We start from the raw sequence: 21,746 nt of genomic DNA, 5'->3' as shown, positions 1-21,746 counted from the left end.
ACCAGCTAGAATTCTAGCCATTGGACTAGTTCCAACAGCTAGAAAGTTGGTCAAGTTCCAACTGGAACTTGACCAAACTAGATGTATCTAGTTCTAATAGAACTAGATACCAAAAACAAAAAGAAAAAGTACAAAAAAAAATAAAAAGTATAAATACAAAAATATATAATAATAATATTATAATAATAATATTATTATATATATGTTGTTTACATTTTAACACTCCCCCTCAAACTTACGGTACAATGAGCGAAAGTTTGTCTAAGAGGAAGTAAAATCTAGGAGCCTGTGAACACCCCAAATTTTTCAAAAAATCCAAAAATTTCCCTTTTTGCCCCTGACCCCCATCTTCTGAATAATCGAGTCAATTTCTGATCGAAATTTCATTCATTTCTCGGATTCACTGGAATCCAGATTCAATTTCCATATCTGACCCAATCTCAGACCCAGATCTGATATCCGAATCCGATTATGAGTCTGAATCTTCTATTCTTCACAAAATCAAAAAAATCAATTCATTGTATTTTCTCAGATATTTTATCTGAATTCATCCCAATTAGAGGTCCAAACTCGAATATTTACCAAAAACCTCGAATCCAGACCCGTTTTGAAACCCAATTTCCAAAATTAACCTTGTACCTTCTCAAAAACCTCATTTTCAGAAAATATTAAATTTTTAAAACAAAATTTTACAAAAATACTTCAAAAACCCCGTTTGGACCTCATTTTCTAAATCCCTCGTATTTCCCTCTTATTTTTAGAATTTCTCTAAAAAATACAGAAAGATTTCAAAAAAAATATGAGTTTAAACCCCCTTTCTTGAAAAAAAATCATAATTAAACCCTCTTTTTGAAAAAAAAACTTGTAAATAACAACCACCATTCTAAAAAATTTGAAAATTTCGAGGGGCCATTTTCGAAAGGAGCCTAACGGCTTTCTGTTATAAAACAGAGTCGAAGGCCCCCTTCTCCTTCTCTCCCTGGAGCCTCCCCTTTAAGGAATCGAAGTCGACTATCCCAGCAGAATCACAGGTAAGTAATCATTGCCTTCTTCCTTTTTTCTAAATATCCCATTTTTCAAGTTCTCCTGTTTTTCTCAAATAGCCTTCTTCAAATAAATATTCTTTCTTCCCAGTTATACTAGGGCATCTTTTGTTATTATTTCATAAAAATATATTTTTCAAAAACCCTGTATACAGGCAGGATCAAATAAAATCTTTCGTCATCAATCTCCAGCAATTCTTCATCAATTTTCAATAATTCTCATCAATTTCTTCTTCCCGCTCAGGCTAAGGGATAAACCTGAACCTCGGCCTTCGAGGTATTCTTTTCGTCTCCGTTCAAGATAAGGGGTTAATCCTGAAAACCAGACCACATACAGCTAACTATGATGGTCCATTCAAATCAAGAATCTTTCATCAAAGAATTTCCCTTCCAAAATTCAAGCTTGAGGTTTATTTTCCTCAAAATTCCTTATTTCCCCTTCAGGTTAAGAGATAAACCTAAGCTTCCCATTCAGGATAAGGGATCTGAAACCATTCATAGAAGCAACCCAGCTCTCTATAATGGTCCTCGTTCTTGATTAAACAGATAGTGTTCTCAAGGGAACTGAGTCGTTCTTCATTGAACTGATAGTGTTCCCAACGAACTGATAGTGTTCCCAATGAACTGATAGTCGTTCTTCATTGAACTGATAGTGTTTCAAGTGAACTGATAGTCGTTCTTCATTGAACTGATAGTGTTCCCAAAGAACTGATAGTCGTTTTTCATTGAACTGATAGTGTTTCAAGTGAACTGATAGTCGTTCTTCGTTGAACTGATAGTGTTCTCAAGGAACTGATAGTCGTTCTTCATTGAATTGATAGTCGTTCTTGATTGAATTAATAGTGTTCCCGAGGAACTGATAGTGTTCCCGAGGAACCGATAGTCGTTCTTGATTGAACTGATAGTGTTCCAAGGGAACTAATAGTCGTTATTCATTGAACTGATAGTGTTCCCAGCGAACTGATAGTCGTTCTTGATTGAATTGATAGTGTTATTAAGTAACTGATAGTTGTTCTTCATTGAACTGATATTGTTCCCAGCGAACCGATGGTATTCTTGATTGAACCAAGGTTCTTAGGTTGAATCCCTTTTGAACCAATCCCATTGTAAAAAAAATCAGTCTGTAGGATGAATCCCTATTGATCCATCTGTCTTTTGCGGTTCTTAGGTTGAACTCCTATTGAATCAACTTCATTCCTCAAAAATTCAGTCTGTAGGATGAATCCCTACTAATCCAATATTCTTTGAGGTTCTTGGGTTGAATCCCTATTGAGCCGATGTTGTTCTTAATAAAACCAATGTTTCCATGTTATTTCTTTCAAATTTCAGTTCGAGGTCCTATCAAAATTTATATTGAGTGATTATTTCACAAAGGATTCTCGAAAACTTGCCAATTTGCTAACAATATTTGTTGATTCCAATATTTTAATGCACAAAGAATCACCTCAAATTACCTCTAGTATTCTTTCCAAAAAGGTGAAGCTTTTTGCGAAAAAGGGTAAAATTCAAATCTTTTCCCTGTTGATCAACCAAAAGGATGTAAGAAATATCCTTGGTATGATTAGCGAAAGAAATATTCAGTGACGTTGAAAAGCCAGAAACGAATCGATATTGATCATAACTATGGCGCATGTTTAAAGACGATTTTCTGACAATCAAGCAGTGGAAATATCCTGAGCAATAAAAAGAATCTACCCAATTCATGTCTCCTCAATCATTTAAAGCTGCAATTAACTATCTGCAAAAGAGATCTATCAATCATCATCAACTTGAAGATTGGTCGATGAATTAGACCCCCGGGGCCAAAGAAGATTTAGATTATCTTCAAGATTAAGGAGTTTTTGACGGATCCTTCCAGGAAAAGTTCAGATCATCGCCAAGTTGAAGGCGAATGCGATGAACCTCCCGACAAACCCTAAAAGATATTTGATTTCTGCTATCATCAAGAGATTTTTTACCAATGATCCAATATTATCAGTATAATTCCTGAGACAAAGAAGGATCAGAGCATCTCCAAGTTGAAGGAGTTTGTGACGTACCCTTCCCCCCAAAAAAAGAAAAGTCAGGACATCTCCAAAATGAATGATGATGTAATAAACTTCTCACCAAAAACCCAAGAAAGCTCAATGTCTCAAAAAGAGTGCTAAAAAGATCGTGGGAAAACCCCCAGATATCAAACTGCCAAAATTGTCAGAAATCATCTTTTCTTATGCAAAATTTTTTTATCAATATCTTTTCACTGCTTGCTTTTATGAAATTGAGAATATTTCTTTTCTTTTCATATCAAGGAAATGGATAGCTTCCTTGAAGAAAATCAACAGCGCTAAAAATTTGAACTTGACTCTTGAATCCGGGGAGTTACCCTCATTTGGAGGAAATACTCTAGGTAAAAGAGGGAATATCTTTTGCACATACGTGCACATTTTCAAGCATTTGAATCAATTACAATTTTACCTTATTGGCACAATTTTCTAGCTATTCAAGAATGAAATAAATACTCAATGTCTATCTTGATGTAACCTAGCATGGTTTACATTTTCAAAAAGAGTTGCCTCGTTCCGACAAAGTATCTCTTCTAGTCCCATCATGATAGGGATTTCAAAATCCAGTTTCTTATAACTGGTCGGGATTTTCAAAATCCAGTGTTTTCACTGGTCGGAATTTCAAAATCCAGTTTCTTATAACTGGTTGGGATTTCAAAATCTAGTTTATACAACTGGTCGAGATTTCTAAAATCTAAATCTCCATAATTTCCATTTAGGTAAGAATTGTACTTGAGCCTCGTCTCACGAGGCATTTTTCAAAAATATCTCATCCGGGTCTTCATGTATCTCTTCCCCATTCAGGTAAGGAAATCCTAAAATTCATTTTGAAATATCTTCGTCCCATCTAGGTTAAGGGCTAAACCTGAGTCTTTTTCAAAAAACTTATTTTGTCTCAACCAAGAGACTTCTTCAAAATCTCCATCTTTCACCATCTCGGGATCTTCATCCCAAAATCCCATCACGATTTCCTCATTTCCTTCTGTCCAATTATCTTATTTTCGAGGATTTCGTCATTCCCAAAGCCATTCAGGATAAGGTGTTAAACCTGAGAATAATGTTTTACAAAACAATTCTTCCACACCCAGTTCAGACTTTCTGACTGGGGCATTTTTTTTAAAAAAAATTGGTGTGTTTTCTTTGCCACTAAGCTTGGCTTTCAACCGGCTTAGCAGCAAAGAGGGATATCTGTGAGCACCCAAAATTTTCCAAAAAAATCCAAAAAATTTCCTTTTTGCCCCTGGCCCCCATCTTTTGAATAATCGGGTCAATTTCTGATCGAAATTCCATTCATTTCTCGGATTCACTGGAATCTAGATTCAATTTCCATATCTGACCCAATCTCAGACTCAGATCTGATATCTGAATCTGATTCTGAGTCCAGATCTTCTATTCTTCAAAAAATCAAAAAAATCAATTTGTTGTATTTTCTCAGATATTTTATCTGAATTCATCCTAATTCGAGGTCCAAACTTGAATATTTACCAAAAACCTCGGATCCAAACCCGTTTTGAAACCCAATTTCCAAAATTAACACTGTGCTTCTCAAAAACCTCATTTTCAGAAAATATTAAATTTTCAAAACAAAATTTTACAAAAATACTTCAAAAACCCCGTTTGGACCTCATTTCCTAAATCCCTCGTATTTCCCTCTTATTTTTAGAATTTCTCTCAAAAATACAGAAAGATTTCAAAAAAAATATGACTTTAAACCCCCTTTCTTGAAAAAAAATCATAGTTAAACCCTCTTTTTGAAAAAAAACTTGTAAATAACAACCACCATTCTAAAATTTTTGAAAATTTTGAGGGCCATTTTCGAAAGGAGCCTAACGGCTTTCTGTTATAAAATAGAGCCGAAGGCCCCCTTTGTAATGACCCCAATCCATACCCTTTTAAAATGCGGAATATTTTTTTTTCTAAGAGTTGCGGAAACCTTCCCAGAGATCTGGGGTCCTCACAGTTCCACTTTCTATTGGATAGCCCAACCACCACAAACGAAGTTGCAATCATCATCCATAAGAACCAAACCAATTCCTTTATTTATGTGTAAGAAAATTTCAAAGACAAGGTTTTATTCAACTGAAAATAAAGCGACAACTGGAAATAAGCAAGAAGAATTTAAGAAAGAGTCACTCTGTCCTCTGTTGAAGCGGTCAGGCTCAAGTATGATTCTCATCCATCCCCAGATGCATGTCCAACTTCACTGTTCACCATATCCTATGAAAAACCAACAAAGTAGGGTGTCAGAACCGAAATTCTAAGCACAGCTACTTGTAAAGAAACCAGGTGAGAGAAAGAACATGGATAAGATTTTATGCAGTGATTTAAGTGAGTGCAGATATAAAGTTTGCAACATTCAAATATCCATAACTACCAATAATTGCATATACTCACCAGTCAAGAACAGTAAATCAGTACCATATATCAGGAACTAAATAGTCAAATCTTGCAGCATGATTTCAAGAAGTAAATCATATGCTACCACCACATCATGTCATGATATCAAGAATGATTCAAACGTGCATGATCTAATGCATAACAGGAAAATGCATGATTATGTGCAATGCATGATTTCTTCTGTTATCTTTCATTTAAGTTTCATTCTTCCATGTGCATGCACTATTAAATGCACACATCTTTAAGGTCCTCTTTTTAATTACCGTGGCCCGCGGATACACCAAACGGGTACAATCCCCGAGGTCAAGTAGGTTCCCAGGGTAGCTTAACACACAATTTGTATTTTATTACTGGGTTCCAACTTAGCCCTCGACCGATATCAAGAAACAACACCATCCATCGGAACATTAGACCTCCACATCTAATGTCGGGGACACAAGGGACACCCCACGCCCACAAGTGTCACTTCCTTGGTACCATAACAACAGCTGTGTCAAAACACACCACTCCCGGGTAAAGTGGCGGACTCTCCTTAAAACCGTGGCCAGGAAAAAAGAACCTCAATATCGGGTTCAAGGGACCAAATTACAGCACACGGAGTTTTTGTATCCTCACAGTCTCCCCAAGACCGGATATCCAAGATTCCCATACTCCAGATGAGATATCCCAGAATGTATATTACACTGTTCTTATTCTTTTTATTAAAGTTAATTCTTTAAGTTTGCAACACCATATGCAAAAGTAAAGTGAAAACCCCGCATCCTCCCTTACAGGGACCCATTGGGACTCCAGCCCGTATAAACCACTAGAACAGTGTAGTAATGTGTCAAACCATCTTATGTGGTTTAAGTGATGCATTTAAAAACATAAATAAAAGAAAACCAAACCCACGGCTCTCCAGGCCGATGATGTCCATTTAGGCCATCAATGCACCACATAATAAAACCAAATTAGTGTTTCATTCATAACACTAGGCCAAAGTGCCAAAAGCATGTGCACTTATGAAATCATAAACCCAAACATATGCATGTCATAATTCATTCATATGCATTTTCAATATGTGTGTGTTACCTACATCACATATGAGCATTAACCGAATCCATGTCTTCCTTTGAGTGTGTGAGTGTTCATGTACCATCTCACATAATAAATCAAGCATTCATGCCCAAGAAGAATTATCAATAACCAAATCATGCTCACATTCCAGATTTCACAACTAGTATGATGAAAAACAAAACCACATTTACATGATTACTGGGCAAAAGTGTAAGCTTTGCCATATGCTAGGGAAGTTAGTCGGGCTTACCAATCCCAAACCCGCCAACCTCCTAGCTAGAAGTTTAGTCAATTCAGTCCAGCGAGTAATACTCTCAATGTCACTTTATATTGAACCTCATATTAGAAAGCATATAACCCCATCGGCTATTCATATGATAACCAAATGAATATACCTTAGTCAAATCATAAGTGAAAGGAAAATAAGCCCACACAGATGCAGTTTCATGATAGGATTATCAATTTCAGTTCAACATGAAACAACCCTCACATATGCAGTTTTAAATAACAATCGAATTCCTTCTTACATCGAAATGATTCTTTTATATGAAATTTACACTTACACATTCTGAAATTTACACTTACAGCTAACATTTTATAAATCTAGCAATGACAATAATAACCAAGACATTATTTATATATATACATATATAGTCAGTTGGAACAAATACTGACTTTAATTCTAATCCAAAACATTGCATAGTCCCTTTTTCTTTGTTTACTATAGGCCAGCAACAGCAAGTCATTCTTCAATTGTATGCATCCTTTAGGAAGTGAAGTGTATCATGTGATTTGGATCCTTTATAACTAATTATGAAAGCAAAACAGGGCATTGTTCTGCATATAATCTAAACACCTAAAATACCACAAACAGTAATGTCTGGGAAACTCTTGATCTGCTAACCAACAACTCATCTCTCATAACTCTAGCAAGACCATATCTGCCTAAGATAAAAATTCCAATGCCTGAGACAGACCATTAACAACTTAAGAGCAAACTTTGAGTCATAACCTAAGAAATGCTCAATTTCCAAAGATAGAGAATAATAGAATATGCTAGTATAAGGGGGTATGGTAATCAGAAGGTCACAGACTCACAGGGTATACAATTCTACTAAGTGATCAGCATACACCAAGGTATTCAATTTACTCAAACTGAATCCAAAACAGAAAACACAGATTAGACTGAAAACGATAATCACAGCAAATTGCTTTTGTATTCTTATCCTCACGCGTCCCCTATTTCTTGTCTCACAAAACATGCATACCCAATAGAGACTTATAACCAGAAATTTATGTCTCATTACTACACTACACATCAATAACAACACTAAATTCTCAATGAGATTTTGAAACCATACAAAGATTCTCAAACGAGATTAGATAAGCAATAAAACATATACAGATTTGCTTAAAGATTAAAACCAGATGTGGAATTTGCTCATGCAGTTCATCAAGAAACAGGGTAAAATTCAATATATTAATGCTAACAAAAACTGCAGACTCCATTTCCATTTGTTTCACTAGAGACTCGGTTTTAAGGCTTATCAAATTCAAATCAATGAAATGGGTTCATGAATAAGCACAGGATCAGTTTTGTATATACAATTTTTCAAACACCTATCCAAAAACATCGATTCTCATGGAATCAACACTGCATGTGAATCATCTCAAATCAATCGATGACTATCATAAACCAACAACTCATGAAACTATTACAAATTTATTTCCTAAATAAAATCCAAGATTTCTGTAGCAAATAACGTTGAAACGGGGCATCATGCTGAAACAAAATTTTAATTGAACCAAGATACAGATTCTTTCATATGGTTTAGCACCCAAAATAAACAGATTTCGTTTACCTCTTTCCCTTCCGTATTTAGGTTATCGAGTCCCAAAACAGAAATCCCCCAAACTTGGGGTTATCCATTTCAAGAAATCGGAACCCCACGACTGGGGCTAATCCGATACCACAGTCGAACCCCAAATCGATCTGGGCTAGGGATTTTTGCAAGGTAGGGTTAGGTAGGAAAATCCCCAAATCGATTTGGGCTGGATTTGTTTCGGTTTAGGGTTAGGTACCGTAAATCCCCAAATCCTCCCCTCAATCCACTCATGGAATCGAACCCATGTTCGATTCCTCACCCCGATTCCAAGAAGGAGCACCGTACCTGTTTCTGCTGGATTTCCCGGCGATCAAAGGCGACAATCACGAAAGCAGGGCCGCGGCTGACGCTCCTCACTGCTGCCGTGGTTGTTGGTGGCCGAAGTTCGCCGGCGACCTCCCTGCCTCCGGCGCACACACACAGACCGAGAGAGAGAGAGATGGGAGAGAGACGAGTGAAGAGGGCCCCCTCTCCACTCCCTTTTATCGGGCAAAGACCCCTCCCCCCTCCATGCCGAGATGGGGGGAGATCGGTTACGCCCTGCGTAACCCCCCCCCCCCCCCCCCCCCTGCCCCTTTCCTTAATAGAAAGAATCGTGCCCTAGGCACGATTCTCTTTTACAGGTTTTTAAAAGGCATGCCCCGGGTCCGAACCCGTGACCCGCGATACCAAATCCAGTTTACAACTGGATCCGGGTTGCCAAAAGCTAGCGGATCCTCAGTTGGATCCTTGTGGGTCCAACTGTGGGTCCGACAGTTGTTTATTTAATTTTTTTCTTATAATTAATATTAATTATTTATTTAATTTGAATTTAACATTATACATATAATTTAACCCCCATTTGTGGTTTATTTATGGATTCGGGTAATGGATCCGAACTCTACGACTCAGGATCCAAATCCCAATTTGGATCCGGGCTGGATAAAGAGTGGATCCGCCTCCACTATTTACTGCATTCTTTATTTTATTATGATTATATATATATATATATATATATATATATATATACGAATATATGGATCCGAAATGTGGATCCCGGACCCATCTACGCACCCCTTTTAAATAATTATTCCCCGAATTATTTAATTAATTAAAAATTATTGCACTTATACGTACATATCAAATTTACGAGGTAAATTTATTCGGAAAACCCCTTTATGGGTCCTGGATCTGCAAATTTGGATCTAGGCCCAATTTGCATATTTTAAAATATTTTGTAACAAAATTTTTTGGGTTTTACACCCTTCTCCTTCACTGCTTCTTCACCCCAGCACCCTTCTCCTTCTCTCCCTGGAGCCTCCCCTTTAAGGAATCGAAGTCGGCTATCCCAACAGAATCGCAGGTAAGTAATCATCGCCTTCTTCCTTTTTTTTTTTTTTGATCCTCTGTGAAAGAGTTCCTTCTTGCCTTATTGCATTCTTTAATTTTAATTGCACCCTTCTTGTTCCTTTTCTTCTTTTCTTTTATTTTATCCTAATGCATCCATGGTGGGATCGACCTGCATATAGCAGTGTTGACCCACCTGCTGCTACAGCAAGGGAATGACCCTGTTCCAACACATTTTTTTTTATTATTTTATTTTCTTTTCTTTTCGATTTATATGTGCTCGATTGTCTGTTCATGTGTTAAGATCTATGTCACATGGGTGCGGGTGCGGGTGCGACACGGGTGCGGCACAATTTTAAAATTTTTGGACACGAGGACTTGGCAAAAAAAATATATATATATATATATATATATATATATATATATATATATATATATATATATATATATATATATATATATATATATATATATAAAATTTTATTTTATTTTTAAAATGCCACAGGTGTCTGTGCAGTCACAGACTGTGACTGTGACTGTGCACAGGCACAGCACTGTGACTGTGCACACTGCAAAGACTGCACAGTCACAGTGCCTTTTTTATATATATTTTTTTAAATAAAAAATATAAAAAATTAGTTTTTTAGGGACATTTTTGGACTCGGTCAAAGTTGACCGAGTCCAAAATGTGGACGGACTCGGCCTGGACTCGTTGACCGAGTCCGACTCGGCATTGACCGAGTCCGAAGCCGCACCCGTGTCGGGGCGTGTCGACTCGGGTGCGGCACCTCCTTAGCCGAGTCCGTGTGACATAGGTTAAGATTTGGTGTTCTCTTGAAGCATCAACTATCCCGTTCCTTTGATTATCCGATTTGTATGCAGTAATCTCGTTTACATCATGGTACTCAGAAGTCGCCATATTAGATTTCAAAGATTATGTTCATTTCTGTATCAGTTACATTTCGTTTTAACATTATAATTTTGTATATCTTTTTCAATTTCAAGTCAACTACGACACCTCATTTGGCAATCCTTATTTTGCGAAGCTTTCCATTTGCTGCTATCTGATATTTATTTCAATCGTTTGTTTGATTTCATCTCCGTTGTAGTATCATAGATATATCCGATTGTGATTTTCCACTTTATTTCCTGTTTTCATTTGAATTTCCTATGGCTGATTTTCCCTTGATTTTCGGTTTCATTTGAACCCCTGTTCACATTTGTCTTCATCTCCCGCTGCTAATCTCAATATTCGTCCCATTTGTTGCATTATATGGTGGTTTCTTTGTTTAATTACTGATGTACTGTTCAAAAGCATTGGTTCATCATACTCCCCTTTTCATTTTTTTTTTCCCTAGCGCACGCAGCATTGTCTATACAAAGCCAAAAATCACCCTCATGGTAGCATCCAATCTGATCCCGTATCAGATTGGGTCTACCCTATAGCAATCCCTCTTCACCTGTAATTATACCCCATTTACTGTTCTGTGGTATCCCTTGTGGAGCATGCATCTCAAATTAGCATTCTCTGAATTCTAGCCGCATAAGTTCCTGATTCACTGCTTGTTGCATTACCTGATTCTCTTGGCAACGTGAAGAATCTGAAGAGGCTTTCTCTAACTGGAAATTTTGAAGCACTGCCCGACTTCATTGCATTATTGAGAAAACTTGAAGTGCTGGAAGTAAGTGATGTTGACAAATTGAGGGTCTTACCTCAGGCTGTGGGTAAACTCACGAATCTGCCTTACTCAGTAATAATAAACAGCGCTATTGCAGAACCACCCAGGCACCATTCTTTCTTAGGGATCGGTTGTCATCCATCCTTGGCCTTTCATCTGTGACATTTTCGGTACATCTGCAGTATATCTTCATTTCTCTGTTAGTAAATTTAACATATAGCTCATTTTTTTTAGTTTCCCCATAATTTATTTTCTGTGATTTTACCTAGCATACTATCCATATACTTTTGCCATTGGCATCTAGGTAATACACTCTGAGATGCCATGCATCCAGATGGTACGTCCACCATCAATTGTGGGATCTACCAAATTCATTTGGCCATTTGTTCAGTTCCTCCTGGAAAAGCATAGGATATGCTGAAGACCCACGCATTTGTTTTATCAGGAGGTGTAATACCCTCCATCAGGTATTGATCTCCTATATCCTGCAATCGAGTTGAATTAAATTCAAAAGGAAAAAGGGGCTGAATGTTGGCACCCTGTAAAATCCCAAACATCTATTGCCGATCAGGGATAGATTTTACACATAGTCCACAATGGAGCCCTTCTGGTTTCACTATCTCATTGTCAGCAATTTTACTTGCTCCCCCCTTGCATTCGCTCTCTTCTCTTTATATGGGTTTTTCTCTGAGAAATTCCATCCAATTGAATCATTCATGGTCATTTGAATAAGTAGATCCCTGTCGTTGAGTACTTCTGAGTAGACAATAATTATGGATTCAGCAGGAAATTTGTGCCCTCCAAAGTTAGCATATCAATAGCTGGAACTTTAATATGCTAACTTCTGATGGTAGACAACTGGAAGGGCTATGTTGCATTATTGCCCCTTTTCCTTTCTTTTATGGCGTATTCACATGTGTGTGTTTGACAGCTAAATGATTTTATATTCATTTCCACAATGAAATTCTGATATTTACTTAGAATCAAGTTCTTGGTGAGTGTTCAGATCCTTTTCTTTTAATTTCTCTCTATGTCCAGCATGCTTTAAGGCTTTGGTTGTGAGAAATTCAATAACTCAATCGTTTATTCCCCCATAATTTAGAATCAATCTTTAAAACAGTACTTGCTAAACATTCATTTTAATCAATGTCATCCTGTATCTGTGCGAGCTTGATGTGGGAATTATGATTTTTACATGAATATCTGGGAGGAACTTGTTCTCACTTAGACTTCATTTTATATGTCACTTTCCGGTATGAGCCATCAGAGTTTTAGGAATTGGCCTGATTATGCTCATTCTGATAATGCCAATGCCTAAAATAACATCTTATTGTGACTTGCTGTGATCCTCCCCATCACTGGCACTGCTTTAGCTTTTCATAGGGCTTACAGCAGTGCCAATGCACTGCCGTGTTGTTTCTTTTTGCGCCTACAGCAGTGCCGATGCACCTGTCATCTTCTCCGTCCCCACCACCACCATTGCACCTGTAAAAACCGTGATATTTATCTATTATTTATAAAATAAAATGTTTTGAAATATGCAAATTGGACCTCAGATCCACATTTCGAATCTAGGACCCATAAAGTGGTCGTTATGTATAAACGATATCAACCATGTTTATACTAAAATTAATAATAAAAATATAAATAATAAATATTTAAAATAAACAAATATATATACATAAACTTAATACGAGGATCCACAGTTGGATCCATCTGGATCAACCTTGTGGATCCATATAAAAGGGTAAGACGCGAACCCAACTCGGGGCCGGTTACCGGGTTCCGGGTTCGGACCCAGGTCGCGCCCTGTGTAACAAAAGCACATAAGGGTAAAAAGGCAACCCAATAAGGGTTGCCCGAAAAATCTGTAGCAGAGAAAAAAAAAGAAAGGGGTTAGGGTTCTGAGAGAGAACCCTAACGGAAATCGCATGGGGAAAAGGGAGGGGCTTGAAGCGCAGCCGCCGGCGGGAAGATCGGCTTCGATTTTGCAGGGCTATGCCCTTCAAAAAAGGGGGGGGGGGGGTCCCGAGTTCTCTCTCTCTCTCTCTCTCTCTCTCTCTCTCTCTCTCTCTCTCTCTCTCTCTCTCTCTCTCGTGCACGGCGTGAAGGGGACGCAGCCATGTTCGACAGCAGGGTCATCGGGGGCGGCGATATCAACCCCTCACAGTGAGCAATCGGGGTCAGCGGGACCAACCTCACGCGATTGCAGCAGCCACCTAACTTCGGACAGAGGTACGGGTCCCCTCTTGTGAAAATAAATGAGAAATCGAACCTTGGTTCGATGTTGTGCTCTTTTCTTTGGATGGAAACCCTGGAAAAAAAATAGTCGGTTGCTTAAGTTGATGGTGGTAGGTGACAGGCAGGGTGTTGCGTTAGCTTTGGTAGGGTCCCAGCCGACTGGTTGTGCTAGCTTTGGCAGGGTCCCAGCCGACCCAGTCGGCTGGGTATCTGTGCTTGTCGTGGCAGGGCCAAGGCAAACCCAACCAAGTCAATCAGCCGATTGGGTGTTAGCTTGGGGTCTTAGGTAAATCAAAAAAAAAAAAGGGGGGATTTATTTTCAGTAAGAGTTATCGTCGGCTCTTTCTAAGTGAGTTCGATGGATGCTAAGGGGGTTCCTAGTTCGACTGTCGTGAACGCAGCAGAACAAAATTTTAGTGTTGTAACCTGCTGAGTTTCTTTTTCTGTGATGTTCTTAATAAACCAGCATGAAGGCCATGTATTTCTTTTGAATATGCAATTACTTAACCGATGTCTGAGTATATTTAGGTGTTATCGATTTAATATACTGATTATAGCAGGTTCTGATTTTTTTTCCCTTGGTTAACTTTATATTGTTCAGGTAATTTCTTGTTCTGAGTATATCCCCATACCTACATTAGTGCACGTTCTAAATTTTTAATACTCAAACTGTCATGTGTTCCAAATTGTGGGTTAACACATGTCAATGGGGATAACATACCAACATGCTATGTAGAATTGAGTTAAACTGGACACACAACAGAAGGAGAAGGGATGTTCCAAGCACTGAACATCCTAAACAGCATGTCTGCCTACCACAATAAATTCCTGTTTTAAAATGGGATTTGCAATTGCTGATCTTCCCATAATCATGTTTGTTGCTATATTTTATATTAGAAGCTTTGGAAATGAACTTATGGCATGGAAAATCTGAGTCATCCTATCCATATGGCCGAAATGTAGGAAAAAAATATATAATAAAATAAAACTATAAATAAACCAACACATGTGTCTTGTAGCAGGTGTTGTATCTGTATACTTCTAGACTTTGACGAATGGTAGGGTTTCAGTGATGTGCATGCTGGAACAAAATTTTCAAATGCCTATGACTAAATAGGTCTGTATGATTAAATGTTCAATTATAGTGTTGACTACGTGAATAAATCGGGAGCATGTGTGAACTCTAAAATCTGGGGATTTTAGGGCATATGTATAATTGTTGAATATCTACATGTTGATGGTGAATCCACGCATTTGCTGAAATTATGCATTTACGTTAAGTCTGAATATTAAGTATGAGTATGCATCAAAGGCGTATACTGAAGAGAAATCATTTCATTGAAAAGAAAATAACTCATTGACTGTTGAGTATTTACTTAGTGTTTCTATGCATTGATATGAATTCTCATCTTCAAGAAAAGTATGCAAATGTTAAATGATTGAGATTTCATTTACCATAGACATGCATAATAAATAACTTTGTTCACATGCACACCCACCCACATGGAGTATGCCTTGACATGGATACGTATGTATGGATGTAGGAAATACACATGACAAAAAAAATGCATGTGAGGTGAGAAATTTCATGCTTATGATTGACTTTGTTTTGTATGGGTGCACGTGCATTTGGCACAATAGTTTGATGTTATATAACACATCACTTTGGTCTTATGGTGTGATGCATCGATGGCCTAATGGATCATCACCGGCCCGGAGAACCGTGGACTTGGTTGTTTTTCTTATATATTTAATTGCATCACTTAAACCACACGAGTTGGAATGGCACACTACTATACTGTTTCCTGTTGTCCTCAAGGGTTGGAGTCCCGTAAGGGAGAATGCGGGTTTTCACTTTACTTTTGCATATAATGTTGCAAACTTAAAGAATTTACTTTAATAAACATATAAGAAATAAGAACATTGTAAATTATGTTCTGGGATCTTCCGTCTGAAGAATGGAGATCCTGGAGATCCGGTCTTGGGAAGGCTGTGAGGATACAAAAACTTCGTGTGCTTAATTTTGGTCCCCTGAATCCGATATTGAGGTTTCTTCTCCTGGTCACGGTTTTAGGGAGAGTCTGCAACTTTAACTGGAGATGGTGTGTTTGTCACAGCTGTGATTGTTTATGATACCAAGGAAGTGGCACTTGTGGGCGTGAGGTGTCCCTTGTGTCTCCGACATTAGATGTGGAGGTCTAATGTTCCGAAGGTGATTCGGTCGAGGGCTAAGTTGGAACTCAATAATAAGATACAAATTGTGTGTTAAGCTACCCTAAGAACCTAACTTGACCTCGGGGATCTTACCCGTTGGGTGTATTCGCGGGCGATGGTAATTAAAAAGAGAAACTTAAATTGTATGCATTTAATAGAGCATGCATATGAAAAAGAGAACTTAAATGAAAGACAATAAGGTGTTCATACATTACACATAAATCATGTGTAACCTTGCTATGCATTAGGACATGCATAATTTACTTTTCTCTTAAAAGTTATATGTTGTTGGATGGGTGATGGTTAATCTTTCAATGCATGTGGAATACCTTGCTTACTTAAATTGAAATACCGGTTGTTGATGATAGTTCTGGTATACTTAATAAATATTGCATGAATGCTTAAATTGGATTAGGTAATTGTCATAAGTGCATTCCTCTGAAAAATGACATAAAATTGTACTTGTGTTCTTTATCCTCACTTATTTTCATTAGAGGGATCTGTACGCAGAATTCTTCGGATTTCTGACCCTCTCTTTTTATGGTTTTTCACAGGAGCAGGAAATCAGTGAAGTTACGGGTGTTTGGGAAAGTCACAGGTGTCACGCACTTGCTAGATAGATCACAGATAGACATCATGACTCTACTTTTGTTTCTTTTTCGGTTCATTTAATTGATTTGCACTCTGAATAATTCATTTATGCAAGTGTCTATTGAAAAGAAGTCATCGTGTATATGGCTGACCCGATCCACTTACATAATGGATCGGGTCCAGATCCAATTAGTGTTTTTTTTTAATGTACATTAGCATGTTGTTAAGGGGTATTTTTGTACCCTAGTTATATTCACTTAAACTTTAAATACAATGAAAGGTGCAGTCACGATTGACGCACGACCTTTCTCTGAAATCCCCCTCTCTCTCTCTCTCTCTCTCTCTCTCTCTCTCTCTCTCTCTCTCTCTCTCTCTCTCTCTCTCTCTCTCTCTCTTTCGCTCGTTCACAGGAGAACGAGGGCTCCCCCCTTTTAACATGGTATCAGAGCTTATTTAGAAGACCACGATCTGCTGAGTCTAATCGAGTCTTCTTCACCCACGATCGACGCTTCAGCCACGATCGATGAATCACGCCTGCCAACGATCGAGTTTTCTCCATCACAGGCCTGTCACATTCTGTTGTTCTCTTCATCACGATCTGCTGATCCCTACAGCCACGATCTGTTGTTCCCTTCATCACGCCTGCCAACGATCGCAGTCTGATCGAGTCTTCTTCTAAAACGATTGACGCTTCAGCCACGATCGAGCAATCACGCCTGCCAACGATCGAGTTTTCTCCATCCTTCAGCCGAGTACATCTGGAAACGCAACCTCTGAGTCTGATCGAGTTTTCTAGAAACGCAAAGTGCAGTTTCTCTTCGAGTCTTCCTTCTCCAATGGAAACGCAACCTCTGTGGTGACGTAAAATTTTGTTTTTTATTACAGAATCACCATGATTCCTTTGATTTCCTACAATCTGTTAATCTGTGATTCCTCTGTTAATCTTTGCTGATTTCATTGTCTCTGAAATTCTGCTGTTTTCATTCTGAACTTGTTTTCTAGTTCACTTGTCTGATGTTTTCATTCTGAACTTGTTTTCTAGTGCACCTGTCTGCTGTTTTCATTCTGAACTTTTGCTCTGTCCTGACTGCAAAGTATCACCTGGTACATCAGCTTCTTAGCCGAACTCTCTGCAGCGCCTAGAAATCACGTGAACTTGTTTTCTAGTTCACCTGTCAACCGAGTGTCCTCTTAGCCGAACCTTCTGTTTTGCTTTGTTTCTCTTTATATACTTAAGTGTGAGTTCAGCTTTTCCCTCCAATGGATTTTACTCATGGGCAATCATGTTTGTCCTCAAGTTTTCTCGGTCAACTAGTTTCTGAAAAACTGAATAACCTCAATTTCTTAACCTGGAAAAGACAGATTATCCCATTTATAAAGAGTCAGGATCTCTCTGGTCATCTGGATGGATCGGTTCCCGCTCCTCCAGAATTCCTTTCGCAGGAAAAAACGGATGATAAAGGAGAACAATCTGTTGTTCTTCACAAGAATCCAGAATATGTTGCTTGGATGAAAAGGGATCAATCGCTAGTGGCATACATCACTTCAACTCTCTCACAAGAGGTCCTTATTGCCCTTCCTGATGATTGTTCGGCCAAAGAACTGTGGGATACGCTAGTTCAAACATACTCTCAAATTTCTGAGGCAAGAATTATGTTTCTTAAGCGAGAGTTTCAAATGCTGAAGAAAGACTCCATGTCTATCATGGAATACCTGAATAAAATGAAAAGTATCACAGACCAACTGGCTGTTGTTGGGTGTCTTATCAGTGAAAAAGATAAAGTTCAACAAACCTTGAGTGGATTGGGGCCAGATTATCATGTTATGACGACAACCTTACTATGTTTACCAGAACTTCCAAAGTTTGAAGATCTTCGTGCGAAATTATTACAATATGAAATGACTCTGAAAGGATCTTCTGAAGATACTCATGGGCATTCAGGAACACAGGATGTGCTGGCTATGGGAATAAGTTATGGTCGAGGAAGAGGAAGTTCTTTTCGAGGAAAAGGAGGCCAAGGGAGAAATACCTATGGAGGTCGTGGCATACTTCCAACACCCAATATACAAGGACAAAGACCCACTCCCACATGTTTCCTATGCAACAAGAAAGGGCACATTAAAGCGAATTGTTGGTTTAACCCTCAAAACAGAGGGAAAGCTCCACAAGCAGAAGCTAGGAAGGATGGAGAAGTAAAAGAGTTGCTGCTGGCAGCCTTGGCAGGATTGAATATGAAGCAAAATGACAAAGGAATTTGGTATGTCGACTCCGGAGCAGCTACTCATGTCACAGGTGATGTAGGTAAACTCTTGACTCTCACTCCTTATGTTGGTAAGAATAGCATAGTCAGAGGAGATGGATCTCATCACACAATCTCACATACTGGAAATGCCACTATACACATGTCAAAGTCCTCTCTTAAACTTCCAAGTGTCGTCCATGCACCTAATATTCAAAAGAACATTGTTTCTGTCTCAAAACTTGTTGATGATGCTAATGCTTCAGTTGAATTTACTCCATCTTCTGTTTATGTCAAGGATCTTCGCACGAGGAAGACATTCGCTAAAGGAAAACGATGGGGCAATATGTACATCTTTCAAGAAGATCCTTCCTTCATTCATTCCAACTATTCATCCTTGAAGCCTCACCAACGTCAATCTTTTGACCCTGATTTTATATTTACTATTTCTGAATGTAATAAGCCAAGACTTTGGCATAGTCGTGTTGGCCATTGTGGTCGTCATTTTATTGAAAAACTTGTCTCGAATAATCTCATCCCTGAGTCCAGTCTGAGTTCAGAAGTCGTTGATATAAAGTGTTCTAGCTGTCATTTATGTAAGAGTCATGTTTTACCATTTACTTCCATTAATAAAAGAGCTTTAAGGCCATTTGAGGTCATTTGTTCAGATGTCTGGGGTCCTGCTCCACTTACTTCTCTTTCTGGCAGTAAATACTATCTTATCTTCATTGATAGTTACTCACGTTATACTTGGATATTTTTTATGAAACACAAATCAGAAGTCTTTGGATTGTTCCAGAGATTTCATTCTTTTGTTCAAAATCATTTCTCTACCAACATTCTCAATTTCCAGTGTGATGGAGGAGGTGAATTCTCCTCGAGTGACTTTGCTAGTTTCCTTCAACATAATGGGATAAAGAGAAGAGTGTCTTGCCCGCATACACCTCAACAAAATGGGATTGCTGAGAGGAAACATCGACACATTGTTGAGACTGCTATGAGCATGATGCATGGGAGCAACCTCCCTGTATCGTTATGGATTGAGGCTTTTCACTCCACAGTTCATGTGATAAATCGATTGCCCATGAGTATCTTAGAACACAAGTCACCATATTTCTCTCTTTTTGACATACAACCTGATTATCATGAATTACGTGTGTTTGGGTCTGTTTGTTATGTTCACATTGACAGCTCACTCAGGCACAAGTTCCAAGATAAAGCCTTAAAATGCAGATTTATAGGATATGCAGAAGACTACAAAGGGTACAGGTGCTATGATCCCTTGAGTAGGCGTGTCAAAATATCAAGGAATGTAATTTTCGATGAAATGAACTTTGATGATCAGGATGCTAATTCCACCTTTCATGCTGATAACTCGAGCCCCAACATTGAGGTCTACTACCCATGGTTAAATTCAGAACTCTTTTCCAATGGTAAGGTAGACTGTCCAGAAAATTGCAGTCAGAAGGAGACACATGAGGAATCAGCCAATGAAACTCAAACGGAGGAGACTGTTACACATGACTTGGAGCCAACAAGATATAAGGGTATTGTGTACACCCGGAGAGAGAAAGAGCCCTCATTCATTTCTTGCACGAGTACAGATCCATCTGGATCATCCGCTTCGCAGACGATGGATGTCAGAAGATCCTCACGGATTCGACATCCGCTTGACAGGTGGGTAAGTTATAAAAAATTTTCACTGGATTTTCAGTTGTTCTTGACATCCATAAGTAAAGAGGATGAGCCCCTCATGTTCTACCAAGCTGCGAGCTCTAGAAGATGGGTAGAAGCAATGAATGAAGAAATGGAGGCCTTACATGAATGTGGGACGTGGGAGATTGTACCTAGACCACTAAACAGAAATGTTGTTGGGTCAAAATGGGTGTACAAGATAAAGTATAAACCAGACGGGAGCATCGAAAGGTATAAGGCTAGACTTGTAGCCAAGGGATTCACACAAGAGGAAGGCCTGGACTTTGATGAAACTTTCAGCCCTGTAGTTAAAATGGGGACCATTCGCATTGTGTTGAGTCTAGCCATTAAACATGGATGGACATTGAGCCAGCTAGATGTAAAGAATGCGTTTCAGCATGGAGATTTAAAAGAAGAAGTCTACATGGAACAACCCACCGGATATGCCGAACGAGACGCCAAAAAATATGTATGCAAGTTAAAGAGAGCCCTCTATGGTTTGAAACAAGCTTCTCGTTCCTGGTTCGACAGTTTTTCTTTAGAAATACAACGGCATGGCTTCTCTCGGTCCCTTCTGGATCACTCATTATTTATTCACAATGAACAAGGAGTCACTACTCTTCTATTAATATATGTAGATGACATCATCATCACAGGGAACTGTAAAAGTTACATTGAGGAGGTAAAGAAGTTATTAAATCAGAGATTTAAGATGAAAGATTTGGGAGAGCTGCGATATTTTCTTGGGGTAGAAGTTGATAAAAGAAATGATACACTCACCCTTACTCAACACAAATACACGTTGGACATTCTCAGCAGAGCAGGCATGACAGATAGCAAGCCGTTGACAACTCCAAGTGTCATTCATCAGAAACTGAGTTCAAAGGAAGGGGATATATATGGAGATCCCACTAAGTATCGCAGCTTAGTTGGCATGTTGCAATACCTGACTTTTACTAGACCTGACATAGTATATTCGGTTAATCAGGTATCCCAATTCATGCATGAACCTCGTATGTCACATATGGAGGCAGTCAAACGTATACTTCGTTACCTGAAGGGTACGGTTGGTGATGGGCTGGTATACAAGAAAAGAGACTTAGATCCAGGCGGGGACCGTGAGGGCCATGAGATCGTCACTTATGCTGATGCTGATTGGGCGGGTGATCCAGACGAACGACGATCAGTATCCGGTTATTGCAACTTCATTGGGCCAAACTTGGTATCCTGGAGCAGTAGAAAACAAAAGGCGGTTGCTAGATCAAGCACTGAGGCTGAATATAGATCGATGGCCACTGCCACGACCGAAGCTACATGGATAAGACATCTCCTTACA

At 38.7% G+C, this 21,746-nt stretch overlaps 1 protein-coding gene across 2 annotated transcripts in view; it reads right to left on the bottom strand.

Annotated features, from left to right (window-relative positions):
* The window catches only part of LOC149830003 (developmentally-regulated G protein 2), a 170,710-nt gene that overhangs the window by 4,116 nt on the left and 144,848 nt on the right, over positions 1-21,746 (bottom strand). The gene's annotated exons all lie outside the window — the stretch shown is intronic.

Source organism: Nuphar pumila, chromosome 8 (genome assembly GCF_984573655.1).
Source record: "Nuphar pumila chromosome 8, dmNupPumi1.hap1.1, whole genome shotgun sequence".
NCBI classification, from domain to species: Eukaryota; Viridiplantae; Streptophyta; class Magnoliopsida; order Nymphaeales; family Nymphaeaceae; genus Nuphar; species Nuphar pumila.
The sequence above is the reverse complement of the archived record's forward strand: the minus strand, read 5'-3'. Positions and strand labels throughout refer to the sequence as shown.